Below are 17,842 nucleotides of genomic sequence, written 5' to 3' on the forward strand. Positions count from 1 at the left end.
TTCATTTTATTCATTTTAAACCTTCATATGGCTTAGAAACCATATCAATGTTTTTACAGTATTATTTTATACTTCTGCTTTTATTGTATGCACTTTACTTAACCATAAGTATTGCAATAATATCGATCCATTTCTCTTGTATGAGAAAAGAGACTGATCAATAAATAACATCTTTTATTGAACACGCCCGTCTCTTCCTTTTCTCTACAATCTGGTGAGACTAAGAATGCACGTACTGACTAAGTAAAATAAGTCGTCTTTTGTTTTCACACGACTCTAGAGATACACTCTTGATTAGGGGAGAGCAAAGTTGTCATGTTCTATGGTTGTCAGAAACTAAATCCCTTCTTGTCTATCCAGGGAGGTTCAACTCCTCCTTGCCTATTCGAGAAAGTTTCTAGTGAACTCTGAGCTAGCTGGCAAAACCCAAAACTTTAAGTCTAATATCGACAGTAGTAGACCTAGTTAACGTCTGGTCTAGGCCTATACTATTAAAGGTATTATTCCAATGCGCAGAGCCTATTGGGATAATAGGAACTACACTACAGTGTTCCCTGGTTAGAGTAGGCACTGAGGCGAGAATTATCGAGTCCGTTGACCCTGGTCCCAGACCCTGCCGCGTCGGGAATTGAACCCTGGTCCCGGGTCGTTCTCTGCTTACAGGTCTGCCGCCTCTAACCAGTGAGCCACACCACTCCATGTACGCGCTACGCATAACTAAAAAAAACTGAGACACCATCGGAAAAGGGATTTGAGCTTGTCAAGCGCAATGGCAATGTCAGTTTTCTTTCCGATTTCTCATTGCAGTTTTCCTCGCAGTCTTGTTTATTTTGTTTTTTGCTTTAGTACCGACTGTATTTCAAGGGCAAACTCCAACGCACCTTGTTTACATTCTTGAGTGCATCAGATAAAGGTAGTCAATTCATTTTTTATGACCTGTTTAACATCCCTTCAGTTAGCATTGGAAAATGTGTTTGGGGAAGAGCAATATGTACCTTTTTTTAAATGTACAACATACAATTGACAGTTTTCCGATAGGTCAGTTGCATTTCTCCCACATAACGCGAATGCCCAAAATGCTTTGCAGTTCTAAGAGATCACTGACTAGGGTTGTACACATACTCCCGTGCAGACGTGCATTTTTGCATCGTTTGATTAGCAAATGCTAACAAGAGAAGCAATACATACCATCTTGTAGTGCCACATTCCTGTGCTAAAAAAAAGTATAAACATTGACTGACTGAAACATATAGGGGCAGATTTACAAGCCCCTTGCGCCACTTTTGCGTCACTTAAACATGGAAAAAGTGATGCAAAAGTGGCGCAAGGTGCTTGTAAATAAGCCCCATAGGGGCTCATTTATGAGCCCTTGCGTCACTTTTACGCAGCTGGTGCGTCACTTTTAGTGACGCACCAGTGGAGGAAAAAATGTGCCTTGTTGCACCACATTTACAAAGTGATGCATCTAGGTTGATGCGTCACTTTGTAAACCCCTGCGCCACATTATACCTGCGCCAGGTATAATGTATGCAAGGGGGGCATTTTGTCGCAAGAAAGAGTCATAGAAGTGACGCAGTGAAATCTATAAAATTTCACTGCGCCACTTTTAGGACACAAATCCGTCAATATCTTATGCCTGCCTCACAGCAGGCGTAAGACTGACGCAGGCCCTTTTACATGGGGCTTGCCCCATGTGAAAGACACATTGCTGGAGTTGCGTCACTTTTGTGACACACTCCAGCAATGCGTCACTTTTGCGCCTACAGATACTTCAGAAATACGGACGTATCTGTAACTCCTTGCAACATGATGCGTCATACTGTAAATATGACGCATCATTAGTGTCGCAGGGAGAGCGCAGTGAAAAGTGACGCATCGCTGTTTTCACGCAGCGATGCGTCACTTTTTATAAATGAGGACCATAGTGTTTATGTTTAGGTAAAGTCTGTTATCTGAATTTCGGAAGTGACACGTACAGTTGGTTTTCTCTTGGAAAAGGAAACACTGGTAATTTCTGAAAAGTAAAATGCACAACTATCACGAAATTCATGTTAAACATCTTCAGATAACATTTCTTATAGAAATGCAGTTAGTGTCATGTTCGGAGTTTGTCTGCCGTGAGAGTAAATTTATAGGAAGAAGCATACACATTTTTAAGACCTAGACAGTTTACAAAGCTAAGGTATTCTTAAAGGTGTCCCATTATCATCTTCAACACGTGGAACTAGCACCACCATGTGGTTGCTACCGGAACAGATGCCAAGTCTAGACTTTTAAATCCATATTTATATGCTGGTTCCTGCGAAGTAATTTCTTTTTTGTTTTAAACATAGATTTTATTGTTGGGAAAATACAAGCAATCAAATAGCTATCAAATGATAAGTAAAAAACTTTAAGTGAATGGAGATTTACACAATATAAAAACAAGAAATAATTAATCGAAAATAGTTGCATATAGAACTTCTTGTTATTAGGAACCACAGTGGGGATAGTGGGCAGCCTTGTCTAGTTCCTCTTTGTAGGTCGAAAGGGGTCGAGGTCGTGCCGTTGATAGCGATCTGTGCTTTGGGGTTTTTGTAGAGGGCCATGACCTTCTTTGTGAAGTTGTCCCCCAGGTTGTATGCCTGCATGCATTCTTCTAGGAAGTACCAGGAGACTCTGTCGAAGGCCTTTTCTGCATCGAGCGTGATTGTGACTGCCGAGTTATATGAGTTCGAGCAGTGCTCAATGATTTGACAGAGGAGTCTTGTGTTGGCACTTGACATTCGTGTTTTCATGTATCCTACCTGTGTGTTTCCTATTAGCTGTGGGAGCAGTCTGTTGAGTCTTGTGGCTAGGATTTTAGCATATATATTGCAGTCTAGGTTTTTGAGTGAAATTGGCCTGTAGTTTTTTGGCCATTGTGGGTCTTTGCTTGCTTTGGGGATGACTATGATGTTGGCTTGAGACATTGTCTCTGTTACTTCCCCTTCTTCACCACAGTGGTTAAAGACTTTTGTTAGAATTGGTGTTAGTTGGTCCTGGAAGGATTTGTAGAATGGTGCTGTGTATCCGTCTGGCCCCGGGGCCTTGTTGTCTTTAAGGGCCTTAATGGCTGTCCTAACTTTGAGGGTTTTGATGTCTTGGTCTAGCGCCAATGCTTCTTCATTCAATATCTTAGGTAAGTTTAGGTTTTCAAGGTAGGTCTTTGTTTCCTCATCATCTATGTTCTCATCTTTTTTGTAGAGCTTTCTGTGAAGGTGTGTATGATGTCTTTGTGGCGGGTGTGAGTCTTGCTGCTGGTGTATGTGATTGCTGTGATATAGTGTTGAACATAGCAGGTATAACAATAAACAACGCCACAGCTAAACTAGCTGCCTACGCAGATGACTTACTAATCACAACAGAAGAACCTGCCAAGTCCATACCTGCCCTCATGCACACCATAGACACCTACACATCTCACTCCGGTTACAAACTAAACAGAGAGAAGTCAGAGTGTATGCCACTAAACATACACACAACTAAAGAGGTATTGGGTAACTCAGGGCTAGCATGGCAAACGAGATCCATCAAATACCTAGGCATCAACTTCGGGAGGAACCTAAAAAGTACCCTCGAACAAAACGAGAAAAATACCCTAGACAAGATAAAGGGGCTGCTTGAAAACTGGTCGCTCAAGTATATCACCTGGTGGGGAAGAATAGAAACAGTCAAAATTATGATCACCCCAATAGTTAACTACCTAGTCAGCATGCTTCCCCTAGCACTAACTAATGACTTCCACAAGAAAACAGACAGAATTCTTAACAAATTCATCTGGAGAGACAAAAAAACGAGAATAGGCCTCGCAAAACTGAGATTAAAGAAAGAACAAGGGGGGGCTCAACGTCGCAGACCCTAGAACCTTCCAGAATGCCGCGGTAGCCAGGCAGGGGATGCACTGGGTGCTCCATAATCAACAATACACTCCGACCTGGCTATTACTAGAAAAAGCCATCCTCGGCAACACTGACCCACTTACTCTCCTAACCACCAACAAAAAGGCACTAAAAGGGAACCCGATATTCAAAATAACAAAACAGGCTCTCCTCAAGGTAGACCAAAAACTAGAGATAAGCATCAAAAACTCCTTATGGTTAGCACTCTGGGCAAACCCCAAAATCAAATACAGAGGCAGACTCCTTGACATAACAACATGGAAACAAACAGGCCTCTCGCACCCGGCTCAACTGGAGGAGAAAGGCATGCCCCTCATGTTCAACAACATGAAGGAAAAGCATACCTTCCCTGACTTAGAGCTTTACATTTTCCTGGCTATTAAATCTGCCATCACAAAAGCAAATCTATATAGGCTGACTCCCTCAATATTCCTATACATGGAAAACATAAACAAGACCGGTCACCAAGTATCACAGCTGTACAAACTCCTCCGCCCAACATCCACAAAACTCAACGCCAAAAACACAGGCTACTGGGAAACACAGATAGGCTCGAAACTTACAGAATAAGAAATATATGGAGGACCCCTACACGCAACATATTATCACCGGTACTAGCCCAAACAAAATTCTGGCTGCTGCATCAAGCATACTGGACACCAGTTAAACTATCGAAGCTAGGTCTAAGAGAGAATAACCGATGCTGGAGCTGTGATAGAGAAACAGGGGACCTAGCCCACCTTATCTTCTACTGCAGCAAGGATAGCAAATTCTGGAAGAAGGTGTTCGACTATTTGAACAAGGTCCTAGGCTGCACCCTGAAACAAGAATTCAGCACTATAACCACAGCACACCTCAACACAGACGTTTCCTCATAACAAGACAGAAACCTTCTTGACTTCCTCCTCACTAGTGCAACAAAAACAGTGCTTGCCAAGTGGAAAGACACCACCAAGGCCACCTTTAAAGAATGGCTGAACTGGGTGACGTACCTAAGAGGAGCCGACTCAACTACACTAAGACACACACCCTGGAGAAACACCAACAGAGAGATGTGGTAATCCTTAGACAGCTTCCTTGTCCCATACAAACCACCATAGATAGCAGCGAGAAAGCAAACAGCGAGAACCACCCACAGTGTTCGACGGTCGATCCACAACCAATAGCCGAACGCCTATATGTTATATGTATACGTTATATGTTATAACCAAGCACATGAAGGAAGAGGTGTGGCGCCGCGGCCAGGGTGACTGACTCCGGAATCTGGGGATCACGGTTGGATCCCCGGCACCGGCGGCAGATTAGCCCAGCACCATGTGACTCTGGGCAATAGCTTGCTTAATCTTCCTGACGGCCCCCAGCGCCTAGAGACCCTTACGGGTGATTGTGCGCTTTACAAATGTGGATTATTATTATTATGACTGTAAGATGATGGTCCTGTTCAACGGTACCATAAAGGCCGCATGCTCATAGGGACATTCAAATGCCAACCAAGAACCATCTACCAAACGCTTTTATGTAATACGTGTATGCCAAATGAAAGAGCAAAATGTTCTTAATGTTACATGTATATCTGTATCTTGTCAAAGAAAAATAATAAAAATATATTATTTAAAAAAAAAAGAAATTCTTGTTATAAGACGTATGAAAGAAAAGAGAAGAAAGAGGAGGAGAGGGAGGAAAGGAGAAACAAGGGTAAAGGAAACATTAATACTGTAATTAATTAAATACATATGAAGGTAAAAAAGCTGAATACATTTTAAAAGGTATCGTATAATATAAGGAGGAAATCGCTGTAAAATAGAATATGATAGCAATTTAAAGCGAGTTAAAAAAGAGAAAAAATATAATTACAAATTGTAAAACAACAGTATATCATTATTAACAAGTCACAGTGGTTTGGGAACTTCTTCAAACAAAACTGATGTGTATAGGGACAGGAAAAGAGCATATGAAATAAATATGCGTGAGAAGCTTTACAACACCAACAGTCTGAAGAAAGTGTAGTTTGAAATTTATATAAGGATAATGGTATAAACAGAAGTCAATTGTATATAAAGAAAAGTGTTTGAGTCGTGCTGGCTGATCTTGAGGTCTTGCGGAGTCTCAACAATAATTTATACCAAAATGTAACAGGCCATGAAGAATGGAAATCAGATTCCCAATGGAGCTCTATGTGGGTCTTAGATCTGTGTACAATGGGTGTACTAAAAATGTGTAAACAAATGAGGCACTAGTTTGGGTACTTAAAATGGGAAGAATGTTACGTTAAGGTAAAGAGGAGTGTGGTATAGATAGGCTGTCCGGTTTTAGGTTTAAACCTATAATAACTGATAAAACCCCACCGAAAGGGAAATAGCCCTCACCAGTGTAAACATATAAACACTGAAAAAAACCTGCACAACCACAAACTAAATGCCCTTCAAAGATAGGAAAAGGAGAGTGAAAGAGCAATTTTTATTTCTTCCTTAAGGGGGCAGTACAATGTAACTTTGTTATATAAGGTAGCAGTAAGATTGACTGGGCCAACATTATTCAGCTTGAGTTTTGTTGTTTAGGGAGGTCACTAAAATATTGTTTCTTCTTCCTTTTTCAGTTTTGTGGTCTTTGGTCTAAAAATGCAGGGGTTAGAAGCATGTTTTTGGGGTGGTTTATTTATTTTATATACTGTAGAGAATCAGGAAATATCAAAATCATATTTGATTTTTTGGTTACGTTTGAGTCTTTTACTGATAGGAAAAATGTAGGTTTCATAAGAATCTTTCCCAATATGGACCATCACATTTACCCTCAGAGAATGGGTAAAAAACCTTGATACATCGGCCCTCTTTTCTAGTGAGTCAGTATTGATAGTAGGTGAATTGCCAAATGCCCCAGGCTTTAAACATTCAATGCACGGTATAGTGACAGGTATATGTGAAAAGAGTGCAGTCACAAAGCATCTGGGATACTGGTGAAAACATGAAACCAGACCTCGGAAAACATGGCACGCAGTGCCACTTTGAATGCTGCTGCAAAAAGTTCTTACCAAGTTTAACAAAGATTGGAGTGTTATTGTTTGTATTTACAGTGATTCAGCTACGTATATGAAAAAGTTGTGTGATGACCTGTCAAAATCGATACCTGAGCTGAAGTGCTTCCCTGTAAGAGATCCTTGCCACTTGTTGGATGGTATGCTGAAAGCATCTTTACAATCTTCAGAGTTAATGAAGAATGCTGTTGACTTTTTAGTCCATTCTGGTGCACTGTTTTGTTATGCGTGGAAACTAAAACGCGGATATTTCTCATTCTGTGCATTGTGTGGCATCAAAGAAAGAGTCATCCCAACTGTGTCACTTAGGCGGTGGTTCCTAGTCCTAGACACCATGAATGCTATATTATACATGTGGCAGCCGTTTACAGAACTTTTGCTGAGTGATGATGCCAAAGGCAAGAAATGTGAGGATATTTGGTCATATATTGATAGTAATTTGAAAGAGGTACACTCTACTGTATTTTTAGATTTTTACAGGAAAGCATGACTGCTGTAGTGGACATAATAAAAAAAATAGAGTCTGAAAACACCCTTATCTACCAAGTGTTCAGCATAATTGGTGAAACATCTCCTTGAGAGTAGGCTGAGCGACACTTTTAGTGACTGTGGCACTGCAGCATGTTCCATGTTGGTGTGCTTGCCACTTAATAAGCAAATAAATCTTGAGGAGCAATTCAGGACATTTTATTTTGCAATGTATGAGAAATAGCCCTTCACCAACCATGGCATTTGAAGTCACTGAAGCCTCACTATGGTTATAGATCCCTTCCGTATAGGGAAATTTTCTCCGGAGTTTCAAAAGTGCTACCTCATTTTTGACCGCTTCAATAACTCTGAGGGCATATGTGCCCAGTTGAATGCATATGCTGCAGAACCTGTTGCAGAGAATCACAATCTTAAGGTGCACCAGTATTGGCATGGAAAGCTATGTCAGTGGCAAGAGTTAGCGAATTGTGTACTGGCTATTCAGTCTATGCCTGTCTCCAGTGCCAATGTTGAAGAGGGCCTTTTCACAGATAAAAGTTTACATGGGAAGGAAAGAGCGAGCGTGCATGACCAAATATTCACTGAAGAAGTATTGTATGGTGTACTACGATAAGTTTGATTTGTAAAAATTCATTCGGACCTCATATACACTGTATGTACACTGTCTATATACCAGAAAGCAAGAAATAATAAAAGCAAAACGTTCCATAAACACCGCAAAGACACTGTTTCTGTTGTTTTAAATGGCACAAAAATGTGTAATCACTAATAAACACTGTTTTTTAAGGTATTGAAATCACTGGAAAACGCTGATAAAACCCCACCAGAATTTACCAAAAATAGAAACTGAAAACAGGAAAGCCTAGGTATAGAGGATAAAAGAAGTAGAGAATCTGATAAATGTTTGATCAATAAATTAAATTGGATAGAAGAAGATGTTGGTAGTTGATAAAGTGATTGTGCATTAGAGAAACCAAGAAAAGACTTGTTTGAGTATAACTGATGAATTCAAAGTAGACCTCTGTCTCGCCAAGTCTTCCAGAAAATAGGTTTATTTTTAATTTTAAGAAACCTAATATGCCAAATATATGAATTAAGAATTTGGTCTTTAGCTGAGAGGTGTGATAACATAAAGGAGTGAAATAGTTTGTGAGTAGTGTTATGTATAGGTGAAGATATAATTAAAGATTTATGAGTGAAAGTGAGGGATTCAACCAGGAAAAAAGGGTATAAAATGGAATGTTCTAAATCCTACCGTAATGGAGAGGGATTGGGTGTAGAGTCCTTTAATGATTTGGAGAGGTGCTTAAGAAGGAAGGCGTTATGGTAAAGTTGAAAGTCTGGAAAATTAACCCCACCTTGAGATTTAGGGCGCTTTAGTTTAATTAAAGACATGCGTGGTTTTGTCTTGTTCCATAAAAATATAGAACGAATAGAGTTAACTTTTTTAAAAAAAATAAGCAGGAAGACTGAGAGGGATAGCAGAAATCATGTAGAAAATGATGAGCAAGCATCATTGTAATGGTATCAACAGAGGGAGCAAACAAGAGACCTAAATATTTAATTTGATGGGGATTCCATGAAAAATTAGTAGAGAGGAAATCTTGCTTGAAACAAAAGATATTCAGGGGTAACATTTCACATTTATTGTGGTTTAGTTTGTAACCACAAAGTAAAGAGAAAGCATTGACTTCTGCTACGAAGGCTGGAATGGAGATTTGCGGTTTAGATTAAAATAAAAGAATGTCATCTGCATAGACACTCATTTTAATATGAAGTTTTTCTTCCTGGAAACCATATATTTCAGAGTTTTGCTTAATCTTATCTAGAAAGGGTTCTAAAGACAGTATGAAAAGGAGAGGGGAAAGGGGACAGCCTTCGCGAACACCTCTCTAAAAGAAAAAGAGCATTAGTTAAAATGGTGGCTTTGGGTGAGGTGTATAATAAAGAAATATAAGAAATGAATTTGGGACCAACACTGAACCAGGCTAAAGTATGAAAAATAAAAGACCAATCCATTCGATCAAAAGCTTTCTCCGCATATAAAGAGATGGCTGTGAGAGAATGGGGATATCTGTTAGCTTTATGTAATATATTAAAGAAGGTTTGGGTATTGTCTGAGATATTCTGACCTTTAATAAAGCCAGCCTGTTCTTTACAAATAATAACTTGTAAGATAGGTTCTAATCGGAGAGCTAATATTTTAGCGAATACTTTATAATCAGAATTGACTAATGATATTGGCCCATCATTTTTACAGAGATTTCTCATCTTTAGGGATTAAGCAAATAAGAGCATCCTGAAAAGTACCGGAGGAGGCTTTAGAGGAGATAAAGTATGAAAACAGAGAGAGGAGATGGGGAAGAAGGGCTTTGGAAAAAGGAGAGTAGAATTCCACGGGAAATCCATCTGGGCTGGGTGCTTTCCCCATGTTTAGAAGTTTTAGGGCTTGGGAAATATCTTTGATGGAGATATCTTGCTCCAATGAAGAAAAATTAACACCTGTGGGAAATGGTTTTTGTATGGAAGCAAGATTATTTTGTATGTCTAGGGAGGCTGGAGAAGATTCAGGAGTATATAGAGAACTATAATACGTTTTGAACTCATCTAAAATCTCAAGATGTTTAGTGACTGGAGCAGAGGCAGAATTTAATACATTATCAATATTGGAGCGTTCTTTTTTAATTTTGAGGTATGAGGCAAGAAGCTTGCCCGCTTTGTTTTGACCATCATAGTAACGAGCACTACCTCTAAGAAGGTAGGCAGAGGCATTTTCTGTGGATAATTTATTGTATTTATATTTTTCTTTGATTTAAGTTATTAAGATCAGCAATAGAATTAGTTACTGTATAAAGGGATTCAAGTAATTTAATGGCTTTAAGAAGTTTGTTCGCTTTATGAGAATTTTGATGTTTCTTTTTAGCAACATAAGAAACAATAAAGTGTCTGGCAGAAGCTTTAAAAGAGTCCCAGACAATAGAAAAGGATGTTACAGCAAATAAATTATGTTTAAAAAAATCAGTAATGGATGTATGTGATGACCTCCAATATTGCATAACTATGACACACTTTTAACTGATGATTTACTGTATGCATTGACCACCCACTGATTGTTTAATAAAAAGAATTAAAAAAACATATCAGTAATTAAATCTTCAAAGGAGGAAGTAAAAGATTGGTCAGCTAATAACGAAGTATTAAAACGCCATCTCTACTAATGTACTAATGGGGAGTAGTTCTAGGTCTAATATTACAGGAGCATGATCGTAAATCAAAATGGAACCAATGTCTGCATGTAAAATAGATTGAGTTAGAGCTTTTGAGACAAATAAATAATCTATTTGTGATTGTGGGAGGTGAGTGGGGGAGAAGAAAGTATATTCACAAAGTTGTGGGTGGCAGGGTCTCCAAGAGTCAACGAGGGATCTGTGAACAATGAGATTGGTGAATTGTTGGTGCATTGGTGAAGAAATAAAAGGTGTTTTAGATGTACGGTCAATGTAGGGGTCAACAATTAGATTACAATCTCCACCGAAAATAACATATGGAGTATCAGTAGACATCAAAAGCGAGGAAATGTGTGGCCAGAAAGTGTTGTCCGGTTTAGTATGTGCGTATATGTTAAATGGGGAAACAGGTACATCATTAATTTTAATATGAATAATGAACCATCGACCATCGTCATCTAAAGCCTGAGAAAGAAAGGAAACTTTACGTTTTTTATGAATAAGAATTACGGTACCATTTCGTCTACTAGTGCCTGGGGAAGAAAAAACATGTCCGACCCATTGTCTCTTAAACTTAAGAACTTCTGAAACTACTAAATGAGATTTTTGTAGGAAAACAATATCTGACTTAAGATTGGATAAATGGGAGAGTACCCTTTGCCTTTTAACAGGTGTACCCAAACCTTTAACGTTCCAAGAAAAAATACGCAAAGTCATTAATCAAACATATAAAATAGAACACTTACAATATTACAGCATAAATAACAGTGCAATAAACAAGCAATACTAATTAAAGAGAAAGGAATGATAAACAGTTTTTGAATTGGAGAAGAAAAGAAGACGATGAGGAGATAAAGATTGAATTTAGATATAAGAAAAGAAGGAAGGATGATGTTGAGATAGGACCAAATAAGGGAAAGAGGAAAGTGGAACAAGGAAGAAAGAAAAAGAAGGATAGAAGAGGGAAAAATAGGATAATGACAAAAGAATAACATACCTAAGACTCAAACATGGTTGGAGGGTGTTGAGGCAACAGGACGAGAAGAAGAACCAACTTAACACTTCCGGGGGAGATCACGAGGAAGGAAATATTCCAGACAATATTAAAACAATGGAGGATAAAGACCGGAAGGAGATAATACCTAAAAAGGAGGATATGGGGAAAAAAGAAAGTGAAAATTAATGTATTTGTCATAAACACTGAAAACACGAAATCAATACATGACTACAAATATAACATGAAAATGATATAAAACATTCTCAGAAGAAAATGTGAAACAGATTAAATAATAGAGAACAATGGAGGGCAAGGACTGAAGGGAGAAGACACCTGAAATGAAAACAAGGGAAAAGGAGATAATTAATTCAGTTATCGCGGACAAGGACGAGGCAAAATAAAAACATAACTACAATTTGACACGGAAAAAATAATAAAGTTTTCAGGAAGAAGATGGTCCTGCAAAATCCATGGATTCCTCACTGCAATTTTCAAGAAAACGAAGAAAAGATTGGTCTTCATATGTAGTTGTTTTATTTTTTAAGTTACTTTGAAGAGGCAAGGATGTATCAAAGCAAATCTGGCATTTAAATCTCTTAGTGCTGGTCGCATTGCAAGAAAGCTTTTTCTTTTATCTTTAGTGGTTTTGGCGTAGTCCTGTGAGAAAAACAGCTGTGAACCTTGCCAGGAGATGCAATGTTTGATTTTGGCTGCCTGCAAAACTTTCAACAAGTCAGTATACTCCAAGAAGTATGACACCTCTCGGTTTAAGCTGAGATGAAGAAGCAGAGGGAGGACCACCCAATCGGTAAGCTCTTTGTATGTTCAAAAGAGGAGAATCTGGAATATCAAGCAATTATGGGATAAAAGAATGAAAGAAGGCAATAGGATTAGATCGTTCCAACCCTTCTGATAGGCCATAAATACGTAGATTATTACGTCTGCTATGATTTTCGAGGTTTTCAACCTGTTTCTAAAGTATTAAGATTTCAGCTTTCATAGGGGAAGTTTGTCGTGTAGAGGCCTGCAATGATTTGATTTGATCTTCCACCGAAGTAAGTTTGAAGTGAGAACCAATTATCTTCCAGGCTTTGCAGACGAGTATTCGTTTCCTCCATGTACGGCTTATGAGCACATATTTCATCCAGAAGCAGTTCTATTGAGAGGGGCGGAGGAGTGACAGTAGGTGCAGGAGGATCCTTTTTTACTCTTTTAACGGAGGATAGTGGCGATGAAGAATTTGGTTTAGGTGTAGTCTTAATATTCACTTGAGAGGAAGGAGGTTCGGAAACAGATATAGGAGAGGGCATGGTAGATGACGGTTTGGTGAGATGAGGTATATTTGTTTGCGTAGGGTCTTCCATGTCGTCTTGTAGAACAGAAAAAGGATTGGAGGTAGGCAGCATGGGGGATTTTGAGCAGGAGGTAGATAAATTGGGTGAAATGTTGCCTCAACCCCATCTGGTTCTCCTCACAGACAAGAGCGAAATAAAGTAGGTAAGAATTTGTAGAATAGAAACACTGGCAGCTCCCAACAGGAGAGCGTTGGTATTTCAGAAAGACTACAGCAAAGTTAGTAAAACTATTTAAGAATTAGTGGTCAAATTACAGAATATCTTCCAGCAATTGAGACATAGTTATTGTAGACCATAAAGTGGAAGGAGTGGCGCAGAAATGGGTTAATTATGAAGTAATTCGCGAATAGAAGGATAGACCCTCTTCCAAAAATAAAGCATTTCCATGAAAAATGTGAAGAGAAATTGTAGCAGCAAACGCTGAAAAGAACCTCACGTTGGCAGTAACCCTCTTCTAAAATATCAAAAATACATTTCCATGAAAAATGGCATTTGTGTGAAGAGAAATTTCAGCAGCAGTTAGATGCTTGAAAGAACTACAAGATGGCGGTCACAAGTCAGTCAGAAAACTTACTGCATGCCGGAGCAAGTTTCTAAAAGCTGAAAGTAAAATTGCTGCAAAATAGTAGGTGTCGTTCCATGCAGCACACAAGTCTTTTACAATAGCACAACATGAAGAAAAAAACGCTGTGAGGAGAAGGAAATTGAAAAAATAGCAGTTGCGGTCCTTTCACGGAGCGCACCGTACACCAAAGCATAAATTAGGAGGAATGTGGTTGTAGCGTAATGAAATAAACGATGATCTTTAAGAACTGAAGCTTTTTGAAGATTCAAAGTGTATTAAAGAAAGTGGCAATTCTGCGGAGTGGTGACCGCTGTATGAGGTAAAAGAAACAGAGAGCACAAGATGGCGGTCGTGGACTCTTCACTCAGCACGCCACATGTCTGAAATAGATTTCAAAGAGGATGCGGGCTTACCGCGGGACAACAAAGGTATCCTTGGACACAGTAGAGGTTCGGACGATCAAATCTGTAAGTAAAATTCTTCACGGAACTCCTCCATTTGTAAAACTTTACCAGCTTCCTCTATATCGGCCCGGAGCGGTATTAGCTGGCCGCCATATTCGTCGGCGCTCAAGCCACACCCCGCGAAAGTAATTTCTGTCACCCCATGTTTCCTCAAACCACCGGATGGACTGGCTGGTCAAGGCATGTTGAAAAAGCGACGAATAGGAGGGGAACTGAGGGGAAAAGATTACAAAATTGAGAAAGAGAAAAAAAGGATTTGGTGGCGAAATACCAGTGATCCATACGGCAAGATATGCAAAGCTGGGATGATGCCAAGTCAAATGAATAAAATGATGCCATAATGGACAAAAATGGAAGTTGATAACAGGAACAGTAGCCATGGAGATTTTAAAAGCTGCAGCTGTACAAATACACCTCAAGAATCAGCAAGGCAAGAAGTGGAAGAGGAATCACAGTTGGCGACCTGAGCAGAAACTGCAGAAAAGGTCTTTAAAGGCACAGATTTCACTAACTACTCCTACGCCGAAGGAGGCAAAAAGTTTGAGCATGTGGCATGCACCAGGCTCTTCTTATGCTCCCAAAGGCCTTAAGCCACCAGGTAGGTGAGCTCTAGTCCAGTCATAGAACATGGTTAATACTCTGGTGGCTTAAGAATGAATCAGACTGCCCCATGTTACCCATCTGACCTTACTGCTCCATGGAAACCCAGTGCTATTCCTTAGAACACAAAGGGGGAGATTCCTCCCGCCTCAAAGTCCCCCTATTTCCCTAAACGGTCGCCCCCAACTTGTCTCCAATGTCACGCACCACCTGGCTAAAAACCATGCCTCCTGGAGCGAATTCACCTATTTCCGAATCCGCGGTCACCAATATCATCTCTAAGCTCAAACCCTCCTCTCACACTAAAGATCCTCTTCCCGCACAGCTGGTCCAAGAACTTAAACATGTCATTGCTACAGTTTGGACCAACATCATCAATTCCTCTCTTTCCACAGGCTGTGTGCCCGCTTCCCTTCAGCTAGGCCAATTCTCACCCATCGTCAAAAACACCTCCGCTGTCCCAAACAACCTTAACAACCTATGCCCCATCTCTAACCTACCTTTCCTCTCAAAAGCCCTGGAAAATGTGTCCTGACCCAACTAGATAACCATATCACCTCATTCAATCTCCTAGACATATTCCAATCTGGTTTCAGAAAAGGATGCAGTGCTGAAACGGCAATGCTCAATATTACAGATGACATCCATCGCTCCTTAGACAAAGGTGAATCCTCGCTACTAATCCTCCTTGACCTCTCGGCTGCCTTTGATACTGTCCATCATCCCACCCTTCTTAACACCCTCGAAGTTCGCTTCGGTCGCGAGGGCACCGTACTCAAATGGTTCTCCTCATTCCTTCAAAATAGATCCCAACACATTAAGCTCAGCCACTGCCTCTCCAAGCCCCAACCTATCTCACTTGGTGTTCCGCAAGGCTCCATCCTCTCCCCTACCTTATTTAACCTATCCAATGAACCTCTCACCCTCATCCTTAAACAAGCTAAAATATGCTACCACGTCTATGCGGATGACACCCAGCTATACTACAGTATTAAATCTCACAATTACATCCTTCACCTCAACGAGACCCTGATTAAAATACAAGCCTGGTTCCATCTTAATCATCTCAAACTAAACCCAAAAAAATCTGAAATCATCTTTTTCACTCCTAAAAACAACTGCCTCCCCATTCACCTCTGGATCAAGGATATTACAGCTCTCAACTGCCCCCTCTCCCCCTCAAATACCTTCAAATCCCTAGGCATCAGCATTGACCATAACATGAATCTCATCCCACACATCAAAAATGCCGCCGAGGGTGCCCTCTTCACCCTCCACCACCTCAAAAAACTCAAACCTTTCATACCAGCAGACGACTTTAAAACCGTTGTCCAATCGTTTGTCCTTTCCCGTATTGACTATGGTAATGCCACACTCGCTGGCACCCCTAAAGCCCACCTAGCACCGCTCAAATCTGTCCTCAAACTTGCCGCTAGACTTATCTCCGATTGTAAAAAATTCTACCACATCTCTCCGGTCCTAAAAAACCTAAATTGGCTCCCAATAGAAGGTAGATCCACCTACTAGATTGCATGTATCACGCATAAAGCCCTTCACCTAAGCACCCCCTCCTACCTGGCTGAGAAACTGCAAAAAGCTGGGTGCTCCAGGTCCCTCTCTTGTCCTAATCCCTCCCAGACTCAAGCACAAAAAAAACCAATCTCTACCCAAAGATCTTCGATGCAACCCCTCCTACCCTCTCTTCAAAAAAAGATTGAAAATACTCCTTCACAACAAATATTGGGGAACCTAACCTCACTGATGTCTGACTCTCTACACTCCTTGCTCCATGATTCTCGCCTCCTCCCCAACCCCTTCCCCGCCTCTCATTCTTCCTCTCCCCTTTTCTACACTCCCTTCTCCCTCTGAACTTCGACACTCCCTCCCCCTATTGATCTCCATCCCCTTATACCCCCAGCACATTCAATTATCCTATTTTATGTAACTCGTGTTTTTAATGCACATTGTTTTACTTTGTTGTAATTGTTTACCTATCATGTAAAGCGCTCTGATACCCCCGGGCCCAGTAGCGCTATATAAAGCCTTGGAAATAAATAAATAAGTTGCGCAACGGAGAGGGAGCAGGAGAGTGCCATATCTTCAGAGATATGGCTATCTCTTCCTCTTTCCCTTGCGCCGGCTCTGATTACAGCTGCCGTGAACCATGCACACACCTTAGCACCGCAGCGCTAGGGTTTGTTCATGAGTCCAGTATAGATTTTGTACAGGAAAGGTACCCTACCTGTACATAATACAATGCTTGACACAAGGGAAAGCTTTTCCCACTTTGTATGTGTGCTGTTTTGACCTATGGCTGAGGGATGGAGAAAATGTCAAAAACCTGTGAACTAAGAATAAAAAAAATCACGTTTAAGGGAACTTTACCCTTTTGTCCTGGTTCTTCCCAGTTTTCAACATGTGGGTAGATTCCATAGCAAATGAGAAGGGGAAGAAAAGATATATTAGGCAACTTAGGTCCGTGCAAAAAGGTTGCAGAGAACTTTCTGGCAAAATCTTACACCCTACACACCAACCACTCTTCACAAGAATACGGCGCATCCCTGTGTTTTCCCGTGCACGAGCTCCAAAAAAAGCAGCCTAGTGCCAACATAGGCTCTGTTTTACAGTGAGGATTGTTCATGTGCAGGAAGAAATACCGTCTTGCACATAAGCAATCAGTATAGGGGATTTTCTCCTTCTATGTGTGCAGCATATTGCAGCATCCATAGAGCAAAAATGAGGAGAATAAAAGTATTTATTTCTCTGCGTTGCTAATCAGTGGTATTAGTTTTTGGTGCAGCCTCAGACTTACAGATCATTATAAATCTGGGTCAGCGTCAAACAGCAATGTATGTTGCGGTGGAATGCCCATAGCAATACCCATTGCACGCCTCTTTCATGTAGATAATTGCGTGAAAGGGTACAATATTTGCAAAGCAGCATTAAGTAATGCAAAGTGGTTTAACGTCTCTTTGTAAATATGGAGCAGGCCATTGCGCCACCGGAGCGAACTAAGAAGTGATGGTCAGGTGGTGCAATGCCCTTGTAAATATGCACCTAAGTCCCTCTACCAAGTCAGTACCTGTTGGCCCAAATCCGACTAGCTCACAGTGCCTTACCCAAGCTGGAAACAGATTATCGCCTTTCATTCTCCCTCATGCTTGTCCATAGTAAACAAGGAAAGACACAAAGGA

At 40.4% G+C, this 17,842-nt stretch overlaps 1 protein-coding gene across 6 annotated transcripts in view; it reads left to right on the forward strand.

The window, feature by feature from the left end:
• REC114 (REC114 meiotic recombination protein) overlaps positions 1-17,842 on the forward strand; it is a 1,622,368-nt gene that overhangs the window by 1,515,938 nt on the left and 88,588 nt on the right. The window lies entirely within an intron of this gene.

Source organism: Lissotriton helveticus, chromosome 3_2 (genome assembly GCF_964261635.1).
Source record: "Lissotriton helveticus chromosome 3_2, aLisHel1.1, whole genome shotgun sequence".
In the NCBI taxonomy this organism is placed as follows: domain Eukaryota; kingdom Metazoa; phylum Chordata; class Amphibia; order Caudata; family Salamandridae; genus Lissotriton; species Lissotriton helveticus.